Source organism: Nothobranchius furzeri, chromosome 1, assembly GCF_043380555.1.
Source record: "Nothobranchius furzeri strain GRZ-AD chromosome 1, NfurGRZ-RIMD1, whole genome shotgun sequence".
Lineage (NCBI taxonomy): Eukaryota > Metazoa > Chordata > Actinopteri > Cyprinodontiformes > Nothobranchiidae > Nothobranchius > Nothobranchius furzeri.
The window spans coordinates 40,118,851-40,130,332 of record NC_091741.1 but is presented as its reverse complement, the minus strand read 5'-3'; the positions used below and the strand labels follow the sequence as shown (position 1 = coordinate 40,130,332).

Genomic DNA, 11,482 nt, shown 5'->3' with positions numbered 1-11,482 from the left:
TACGGCTGTCTTAAACAACTCTGCAGCAGTCTGCTGTAGCTACTGCTAACAACGAGCTAAAATGAGCCAACTAATATTAAAATAAACCACTAAGTAAAAAGATACAAACTGTTGGACAAAAAATAGTATTACCTACAAGTCCAGTAGCAACAAAGCCAGGTCACCATCAGTCCATGATTTTGTAACCACCTTTAGCTCCCTCAAACAAGTGTTGGCCGCGCCATTGTTCTCTCTAGTTTTAGCTCTCTGCTTGGCCTCCGAAGACATTACTCTAGTACTTTTACTTCAAGGCTCCGCCATGATGCCAAAAGAAAAGGCAAACTTCTTCTTGTACTTTTTATTGATGATTGACAAACTGAGGATGCTAACAGCTAGCATTGCAGCTAACAGCTATCAAGCAGGTAGAGTCCTCCCAATAGGGAACCTACCCGCTCAACAAAACTATCTATAGCGATTTTTGGTCAGTACAGGGCTGCAGAGCGGTGTCAAATGTGAAACTGGTCCAATTTCTAACCCATCTTTCACTGAGATCAATATTAAAGGTCTAGCTTAAAGTTAAAAAATAACTATGTTGTTATTTTAAGATAACAGATGGAATGGATTGTCTCCAGTTGAAGGTAAGGTTTACCCAAGAGTCTTGTCCAGGAGCTTAGAGTGTGTGACTCTTCACTACTTTGATGCCCAATCTTAGCTTGACATCTGTCCAACTGAAAGTTTTACTCATTTGTGAATTTTCCAAGGTTAGTTACTCCGGTGCAGGGGCGCCGTAAAGCGGTGAAAGACTAGGAAGATTCTAAGGGCCCACAGCTGTCAGGGGCCCAAAAAAGTTTCAAAGTTGAATAAAAAATAAATAAAGTTTAAAAATCACAAGTACTTTACTTTGCAGTATTTTTTTGTCATTTAAGACATTAAACAAACAATCTTTTAGTCTTTATGAAATGTATATTTATTCAGAGGTCCCTACTTTATTTTGACTAATTAATTTGCTATTTAGTCCGTCACTAAGTATGCCACTCAGGAGCATTATTAATTATATCACTGTAAACAAGAAATCTTGCTGTGCACAATCAAGGCTGAATATATTTTTAGCTGGTTTTTTTTTTGTTGTTGAGAAAAATGGGGTTCTAGAGACTTATATGCATATTCATGCAAAGTTATCCAACTTTAAAATTTGATGTAACCCTAACTGACTCCAGTTTGAACTGTGTGCTTATTCATTTTGTGTCTATGATGAAGTCATGGAGACTTAATAAAGAAGTCACCTTGTGAGCAGTGAATCCTTAATTTTTGTCAGTCATACAGAAATACTTGATTTCAAGAGGAAAGACAGCTGAAAACGTAGTTATGTAAAGCTTTGACACAACATGGAAATTTAATTAGATATCCAAATTTGAATTTTACCATCAAATAAAATTTTTGAATAAATAAACACATTTTAAGGGAGTAAAAGGGAAAAGGAGATTAACACCTTTCAGCATGTGCATTTCCTGCTTTTTCCAGCAGTGATATTGCTAATTCTGTTGAAGGAAATTCACTGTTTAATGAGAGACAGCTGGTGAAAATGATATGTAAATAAGTAAGAATGCATGTAGACCTACATAATTAAGCAAAACTGAAACACTAATATAAAGTATATACATTATATTTTTTTCTCCCTTCGAATCTGGGAGGGTGGAACCCCAGCTCCAGCTATGGACGAGCCCCCAGGGGGCCCAACTTGATATTTTTTCATGGGGCCCAAAATCTCTGGCAGCCCCCCTGCTCTGGTGGCCATCTTGAATTGGGTTAACTCCAAAACCTAGTACGAGATGACCATGCAGCAATTAAATTCTGCAGGTTTGTTTATAGAAGTGGGTCTTAAGATATTTTACTAACAAACAAGATTGGCTGCAATAGTAAACGATTGAGTTGGGTTTTTGTTTAGAGTCGTTCTTAGGCACCAAATGATAAAACTGTTGCTCAATATCTGAACAACTGACTAAGATATGTCCATAAAAAGTGTTTGCTAATGTTAATTAGACAGATTTGAATCTGCAATAAACAAAGCCATTGGTTGGAACTGAATATGGACAAAGTACATAACAAAGGTGTGAGGAGTTTAGTTTCAGTAACTTTTACGCAGAAGCTGCTAAAGTTGTGAATAAACAAGACATTTTATCATTCAGACGTCCCGCCCACGGGACATAACTGCTATCAGCCACATTACAGTCACATGACCCTATTTGTTCAAAGGTTAATGAAAACACAAAAGCTGCTCTGGAAATGCAGAAAGACTTGCTCCCGTTATAAATGTCTCATTCTTTCTTAGAGGCACTTACCAAACATTATGCATCCTTGGTCTCCTGTTACTTTTGATTTATTTACTTCCTCTAGGAACGCTTTCTGTAGACAATGTCAAGTTCCACCTGTACGGGGACGACTGTTAAATTAATTTTCTGATTTCTCAGGGCTCTGTAGATGGTGTTCAGCCACTTTTAGCCCGTGCACGTGATGTTAAAACCTGGCTGGTGGAAAACTTTTTAAACTTGAATGAGGACAAAACGGAGTCGGTTGTGTTTGGTCTGAGACACATGAACGGTAGTCCCGCTCCCGTAGACCTCTCCCATTTATCACCCCTTAAAAAGACCTTGGTCACAAATGTGGGAGTAAAAATGGAGACTGCGCTTGCCTTTGATAAACACGTTACTGCCCACTTGTGTTCTTTATATCTCCATCACCTAGCTAAAGTTTCATCCGTTCTCACTTGTGATCAGTTGGACTCAGTTATCCATTCTTTTCTAACTTCACATCTGGACTACTGCAGCTCCCTGCAGCCTTAGGTTATTCTGTTTGTTACCTTGTTCTTGCTGTTTTTAAAGAGCAAGTCACCCCCTATCAGAGTCTTAAGCCTGAGTCATGCTTCTGCGTCTGCGTCGGTGCGGAGACACGCAACGCCATTATCCGTCCTTGCGAGGGCTCTCCAGCAGGCTCACAAGGACGGACGGAGTCGAGCTCTCTTTTCTTAACATCCGTCCGTCGAGATGGAGAACGCAAGCTTGTGATTGGTCGGGACGCTGCTGTCGTCTACACCGCCGCCATTGCGCCCTCAAAAACATAAAGAGAGCCGAGGATAACTAGCGGCAGACATGGAGTAGCTTGAAGAATACCTCGTGAAAAAAACTCTAAAATATGAACGTTTAATTCCCCGTGACTGGAGGAGTGAAAAGATGCGCAGCAAACGTTTTATTTGTGGATGGAAATGACAGGAAACGTGGGTTTAGAGGTGGCGAGCGCATGAAGAGGTGGAGGAGAATGAGAGACAAATTTGTTAAAAAGTCTCTTATATGCAAAGATCTCAATATAAACACACTATCTTGGACCGGATACGTGACAGGATGCCACAGAATGGCGCTACGCCCTCTGTTGTCCTGGCGGGGAAATGCTTTGCAACACTCCCCAGGAGACGGAGAAGTATGAGGGCAAAATGTCTTCATCCGTGAGTGCGTGTCTCTCCCTTTCAGAGCTGACGGAGAAGTATAAATCCAGCTTTACTCCACTCCCACACACACAGCCTCACAACGACATTGTGACATCATAATGTACCAGCTAATGTCACAGTGTACCTCTTAGCCAAAAGCGATGGCAGATTAAAATTCAAATGTAGTGCTGAGTTTTTACCTAAAGAGGATGCAACACTGACAGTTTTAGGCACAATATTCAAATTTTAACTAAGAAGCACTAAAGTGACAAATTATTGACTGCATGTGTCTATAGCACAATCAGATACTCAAAAAATAGTTGATTTGGGGTGACTTGCTCTTTAAATTGTCTTAGTGTGCAGCACTTTGGGGCATGTCAGAGTGCCGGAAAGTACTTACCGAACGATGACGATGATAATGATGGACTTTTCAGTTATTTGGATGAAATCCAGGGAGAAACTGACTCTTGGATTCCAGGTATTCTCCTCTCAACAGCCCAAAAATATCCATGTTAGTGACTTGGAGACCCTGGATTGTCCACCAGTGTCACTGCTTGTCTCTGAGTGTCCCTGCGATGGACTGCAGACCTGTCCATGGTGTCCCCTGCTTTTTGCCCGATGACTGCTGTAGATAAGACACAATATTGAGAAATAAGTGGTTCAGATAATGAATAATTGAACAAATTTTCTAAATCTCTCCATCTCCATATTTTTGGTGCACTTGTTCAAATATATTGTTCGGTTGTGAGAAATTATTGCTTCTAGTTTTGCTTTTGGGCTTTAAAATGACAATCATTGATCTTATTTGCCTTGATGAAGTTAAAGAGACAATGTGTAGTTTTTACCATTAATTCTGGAAATATCCATCAAAATGTTGTTGAAAATGAATGAAATGATGCAGAATTGTTGAAAAATATTGGCGGCTTTGTAGCATATAACCATAAAAATCAGGTCTTAAATAAATGGAAGTGGGTCTAAGTCTCTGGGTGACGACTTATTAGATGCCATGTTTCCTTCTACGGGGGCCCATGAGGTCAAAATACATTTATTGATTTGTAACAAACAGTTACAAAACTCTCGTCATTCTTAAATATTGTTTTACACATTTACTTCTTTACTTGTTGCCACTGATGAAAGGGAGTCTGATGTGTTTGTTAGTTTACTAAAGTTTGCACTCCCCATGGCTTTTTGACCCTAATGGGCATACGTTGGCAAGGTCTTACTCCACCACAGAATTACTGCTTGCAACAATTTATGCATCTACTGCTCCCTATCAGCAGGGATAATACATACCGCCACTTTAAAAGAAGCCATAATTATAAAATACCTCTCTTATTTTCTACCGTCTAATGAAAGCCAGCAGGAATAACATGGACCATGATGGTGAGTTTACCGTAAACATCAGCTGACTCAAACTCCACTGCTCACTGCTTCTTGTGTCCGAATTAGTTTTCCAGCTTTACAATAGTTTCCATGCACACGCGGTCATCCAAAACATCAGTTCAGCAGCAAGGCTAATCTCCAAGGCAGGGTTCTGCAAATGTTGTCATAGATTAGAGGCTTTCATGTCTTATGGCGCTATGGTCATAAGGTTGGAAATCACCATTCTGTATAAATTAAACATTTTTGGAGCTAGTCAATAACAAATGGTTGGTTAGATGTTTAAGAGAATACAGCTCAGTAACATCTCAGGACATCCTAAGCTGAATCTACGACGGTGTTCTATACAGTGGGGTGAAAAACTATTTGCCCCCTTCCTGATTTCTTATTCTTTTGCATGTTTGTCACACAAAATGTTTCTGATCATCAAACACATTTAACCATTAGCCAAAGATAACACAAGTAAACACAAAATGCAGTTTTGAAATGATGGTTTTTATTATTTAGGGAGAGAACAAAATCCAAACCTACATAGCCGTGTGAAAAAGTAATTGCCCCCTGAACCTAATAGCTGGTTGGGCCTCCTTTAGCAACAATAACTGCAATCAAGCATTTGCGATAACTTGCTAAGAGTCTTTTACAGCGCTCTGGAAGAATTTTGGCCCACTCATCTTTGCAGAATTGTTGTAATTCAGCTTTATTTGAGGGTTTTCTAGCAAGAATCGCCTTTTTAAGGTCATGCCATAGCATCTCAATAGGGTTCAGGTCAGGACTTTGACTAGGCCACTCCAAAGTCTTCATTTTGTTGTTCTTCGGCCATTCAGAGGTGGATTTGCTGGTGTGTTTTTGGTCATTAACCTGCTGCAGCACCCAAGATGGCTTCAGCTTTAGTTGACGAACAGATGGCCGGACATTCTCCTTCAGGATGTTTTGGTAGACAGTAGAATTCATGGTTCCATTTATCACAGCAAGCCTTCCAGTTCCTGAAGCAGCAAAACAACCCCAGACCATCACACTGCCACCACCATATTTTACTGTTGGTATGATGTTCTTTGTCTGAAATGCTGTGTTACTTCTACGCCAGATGTAACGGGACATTTGCCTTCCAAAAAGCTCGACTTTTGTCTCATCAGTCCACAAGGTATTTTCCCAAAAGTCTTGGCAATCATAGAGATGTTTCTTAGCAAAATTGAGACGAGCCCTAATGTTCTCTTTGCTTAACAGTGGTTTGCTTCTTGGAAATCTGCCATGCAGACCGTTTTTGCCCAGTCACTTTCTTATGGTGGAGTCGTGAACACTGACCTTAATTGAGACAAGTGATGCCGGCAGTTCTTTAGAAGTTGTCCTGGGGTCTTTTGTGACCTCTCGGATGAGTTGTCTCTGCGCTCTTGGGGTAATTTTGGTCGGCCGCCCACTCCTGGGAAGGTTCACCATTGTTCCATGTTGTTGCCATTTGTGGATAATGGCTCTCACTGTGGTTCGCTGGAGTCCCAAAGCTTTAGAAATGGCTTTATAACCTTTACCAGACTGACAGATCTCAATGACTTTTGTTCTCATTTGTTCTTGAATTTCTTTGGATCTTGGCATGATGTCTAGCTTTTGAGGTGCTTTTGGTCTACTTCTCTGTGTCAGGCAGCTCATATTTAAGTGATTTCTTGATTGAAACAGGTGTGGCTGTAATCAGGCTTGGGGGTGGCTACAGAAATTGAACTCAGGTGTGAAACACCACAGTTGGGTAATTTTTTAACAAGGGGGCAATTACTTTTTCACACAGGGCAATGTAGGTTTGGATTTTGTTCTCTCTCTAAATAATAAAAACCATCATTTCAAAACTGCATTTTGTGTTTACTTGTGTTATCTTTGACTAATGGTTAAATGTGTTTGATGATCAGAAACATTTTGTGTGACAAACATACAAAAGAATAAGAAATCAGGAAAGGGGCAAATAGTTTTTCACACCACTGTACAGTCAAACTGAATCTGTTAGTTATTTTGTCCTTCTGCCGGTTAGATCCTGTTTATGGAAGTCTGCCAGAGCAGATTTTTGTTTTGGCTCCTCAGACCAAGAGCTTTGAGTTCAGAGCTGAAAAAACCCACCGTCTCCTCAGGGGGAGTGGAGACAGATTTTAGCTGGATCGCAGAATCAAACTGTGATTTTGGACTTTATCCAGAATCAGACAGGAAACCCAATTTATTCTAAAGAGAAAGCTCGAGCCGTGCACTCAGACTTGGCCAAATGTGGAATTATTCATTCTTTTTTATGGATTTGTATTTATTTAGTCGGTTAGTGGTTGACATTAGTTTAGCATTTGTTAAATTCTTTGTCTAAACAGGAGCAGCTTTTCTGATCATTTATTCAGTTAAAATAATAAAACCAATTCCCACTTTCTCTTTTAGAAAGCAAAATAAGGATAGTTGTACACTCAAACAGAAATTTTAAACAAAAGGAACTTTTAAACAAATGTGAGATTTCTTGGCTAGAAGCTTTTCTTGGAAAAAAACATCTCCAAAAAATTTCATTCCTTTTTGTTTGTTTGATTTCAATGGGTTTGACTTTAATTTTAGTTCTTAATTATTTGACAAGATTTCTGCATCAAAAACTGATTTTTTCCTCTCTTAAACTTTGTTTAGTTTAAAGAAAATTATTTATTTCTTAGATTTCATGAATTGTCTACTATGGAAGCCCATTCCTGCCACACTTTTCTTCTTCCGGCTCTTGGAGGGTGCAGACGCTTTTCTTCTCCTCTCCTCTCTTATCCTCAAGGCCTTTGTCTGTCTGTGTGTGTGCTGGGTGCACGGCTGCTTCTGCCTTTTTTCTAGAAATTGGAAACTGAAATTTCCCCCCTCAGAAGATATGTGGAATGTGCCGTCGCTATGGCAACTCAACTCTGTCTCCTATCCCGGGGCGGGACTGCGGTAAGGCCGCTGAAATGTTCCAGGGTCACTGCAACCCTCCAACCCTCAATGCTCCTCCCCTGTTCAGACTGAGGTGACATGCGCTGCTTACCGTGGCTGCAGGAACTGAAGTGGAGATAGACCCAACCCACCACCACTAGTGGACACTTCTGTTGTGTTGTCTGAAGTCTGTTGCATATCTGTTTGAGATTTTTTTTTTTTTGCAGAGCAAAGCTGCCCTCCCTATGGAGGGTAACTTTGAAGTGCCTTTTTTTCCCTCCACCTGAACCAATCCTCATGTAACCCTGTTATCTCTATTAAGGTAGCGCGACTCAGGGTTGCGAATGACCACAGTCACCAATTCTTGTCATGTGTCTTGCCCATGTATGTCTGATCTCTGAATTGTGTGTACTGAAACTCTAATTTCCCTCTGGGATTAATAAAGTATCTTTGATTTGATTGACTGATCGACTGATTGATTGACTGATTGATTAAAAAGAAAGATTGTCCCAGGGTATCTCATATAGGGGCATATCTCATTAGGGGCAGTAGTAGCTCAACAGTTAGAGCAGGTTTTTCAATAATCAGAAGGTTGCAGGTTCGATCCCAGCTCCAGGCAGAGAATTCTGCTGTTGAGTCCTTGGGCAAGACACTTAACCCACCTTGCCTGCTGGTGGTGATTGGAGGGACCGGTGGCGCCTGTGCTCGGCAGCCTCGCCTCTGTCAGTGCACCCCAGGGCAGCTGTGGCTACATCATGGCTCATCACCATCAGTGTGTGAATGTGTGTGTGAATGGATGAATGATACACTGTAGTGTAAAGCACTTTGGAGTCCTCTGACTCTGAAAGGCGTTATACAAGTGTGGGTCATTTATCATATAAAATCATTTAAATATTGATATTCTAATAATACAGTTTCAAAAAGTTTGACTTAAAAAGCCAGTTTCCTGAGAAATGTGACACCAGAACGCCCTTCGCAGGTTTTGTAGTTTTGCTAAATTTTCTGTAGAACAAATTCACCATTTAAGAAACTTTTTCAACTTCTACAAACTAGTTATTATTAGTTTGTTGTTAAAGTAATAAGGTTGGCGACGGTGGCACAGGAGTTAAGTGCTCGTCCCATAATCGGAAGGTTGCAGGTTCGAGCCCCGCTCAGTCTGTCGCTGTTGTTGTGTCCTTGGGCAAGACACTTAACCCACGTTGCCTGCTGGTGGTGGTCGGAGGGACCGGTGGCGCCAGTGCTCGGCAGCCTCGCCTCTGTCAGTGCGCCCCAGGGCAGCTGTGGCTACATCGTAGCTCATCACCATCAGTGTGTGAATTTGTGTGTGAATGGGTGAATGACTGATTGTGTTGTAAAGTGCCTTGGGGGGTTCCAGGACTCTAGAAAGCGCTAAATCAAATACAGGCCATTTACCATTTAAATGGAAAATGTTTTCAATTGACTTTTTTGGACTCCGTAACTCAGGACTCGCCCTAAATGGGAAGACTTGGGGACCGAACAGTGACGGGGTTCAACTTGCAGCAGCAAAATGACGTTTAAATGTTCAGTGATCACCTGAAGGATGATGCATTTCTTTGGTAACTATCATCACAAACGACCGTCAGACACTGTTAGTCTGCTGTGGGACGATTTTTGAACGTCACTTGTCAAGTTTTCAGATTCTTTAGCCTAAATGCTGTTTTATGCCTGTAAAAGTCTGTTAACTGGTAAACTCTGGTAAAGTTTAAGGACTGCAGTTTTAATGCACGGTGAAGTAAACAGAAGCCATTGATACGAAATATATGATAAACAGTACAGATACGGCAGAAATCTTTGCCTTTAATCTATGCTTTGCTTGTCACGCTGAGCAGGAGGAGGTAGGACCCAAAAGGCGGAAACCCAGAATGACTCGAGGCAAGAGCAGTTGAAAAAGGTAAAAATCCTTTTATTAAGGTGGAAACAAAAATAACTTAAGGCCCTGTCCACACGTAGCCGGGGATCTGCCAAAACGTAGATATTTTTCTACATTTTGGCCTGTCATCCACACGAAAACGGATCTTTTTTAAAACTCCGGCCAAAGTGAAGATCTGCGTTTCCTCCGTTTTGGGTGTCTGCGTGTGGACAGACAAAACCGGAGTTTTAAGGTCCGCAACGTCACTTTCCGCGACAAAAAATGCTGACATCACGTGTGTGACCTGTGTTTACACTAGCGGACGGCATGGATGCCCTCAGAGCTGCGCTCGCTTTATCAATCGTCCAAGCGCTTTTTGCTTGTTTGTTTTTGCAAGCGGAATTACTGCTCCTTGCGGAAGACCACAGACGAAGGACGAGGTTAAGAACGGGGGAAGTACTGCCACCTACAGGTCTGGCATGTCCTTAACAACGTATTTATCCGGGTACGTGTGGACAGTTTTTTTAAACGAGGTGGTATGGATGCAAGTTTTTGGAGGGGCGGATATTCTTTTTTTTTTTTACCCGGCTACGTGTGGACGAGGCCTTAGATGTAGCAGTCAAATCCATAAAACTGAAAATCAGGAAGCCAAAAAAAACAAAACAAACGCTCAATAATGAGCACAAAGACTAGAAGCTGACGAGGGAACAAAACAACGCTGAGTCGCAACAATGGACCGACAAACACTGAGGGACAAGACAGGGCTTTTAAACACAGAGGGAGGTGATCAGAGGAACAGGTGACAGCTGTGAGTGATCTGGAGGGAAGGCAGGTGCATTCAATAAACTAAATGTGGAAAGAACTAAGCAGGAGAACCTGGAGGAGAACAGGAGGAGGCTGAGGACAGAGGGACACAGAACATGACATTGCTTGTAAAGTGTCATTTATTCTAAATGCCAGTTATTATTTTTGCTTTAGAGGAGCTAAAAGAGTCTTCATCGTTTTAGAGGTGTTGGTTGGCTTGTTAAAGTACATTTAAACTTCCTGTTATTCCTATGTTTTTGAACTTTAAATGTGTGGATATACACTTGTCAGCTGTCAGCGCTTTTCTTGGGTTGTGAAAAGGATTTTTCATTTCTGTTCCGGTTTATTTCCCCCTCCTGATATCACCCCTTCGGGACAGCTTCATCTCCGTAACCTCAGCTGTAGAAGTCTGCGTCACCCTCAGCCATATGTGTCATTCTTCTATCTCCGCTGTTCACCTCCTTCCACTGCAATTTACAGTTTCCTCTGGCTGCGGTTTGGTGGCCCCGGCCTGCGCGGAGTACCAGATAATGAAGAGAAACGCATGTGGAGATGGGCTGGATGAACTTTCTAACTTTAGCTCAACCTTCTGTCATTAGACGTGTTCAGGATTGCTTCTTTTGTTTTCTTGTTGATATTTTTTCTTTAAAAACATTTCATTTTCTAGATATTGCTTTGAAACTGATTTACATTATTTAAACAGATTAACTGTTTAATGCCCAGAGACAGAAGAAGAAGCTGTGAGAACTTTTTTTGGGGCGTTTCAATATATAAAATAATAAATTATGATGTAGGTGTTGTATGAGCATGAACTACTTAAATGTTATTAGCTGTAGATAGCTTTTTGAACAGCCTCAGTTTGGAGAAAAAAAGAGTTATGTTTCAAGCTAACAGTTAAATTGAAAAGTGTAACTTCTCAAATGGTCAGTTGTTCCTTTGTGTTTTGTTTGTTCACATCGAACCGGGCAAAGGGGCTTTTGTTCACTCTGCTCCTTCTGCATGGAGCAGAAATTAACCAAGTTTATCTCCTTGAATACATTTAAACCCAGACTGAGAGCCCTTGATGCGGATTCGCC

At 41.1% G+C, this 11,482-nt stretch overlaps 1 long non-coding RNA gene across 1 annotated transcript in view; it reads right to left on the bottom strand.

Moving 5' to 3' along the window:
* Nucleotides 1–3,976: 3,976 nt before the first annotated feature.
* LOC139064315 (uncharacterized) overlaps nucleotides 3,977–11,482 on the bottom strand; it is a 35,422-nt gene continuing 27,916 nt past the window's right edge. The window contains exon 3 of the long non-coding RNA XR_011517392.1: nucleotides 3,977–4,082. This is a non-coding gene — a long non-coding RNA (uncharacterized lncRNA). The remainder of the gene's footprint in view (nucleotides 4,083–11,482) is intronic.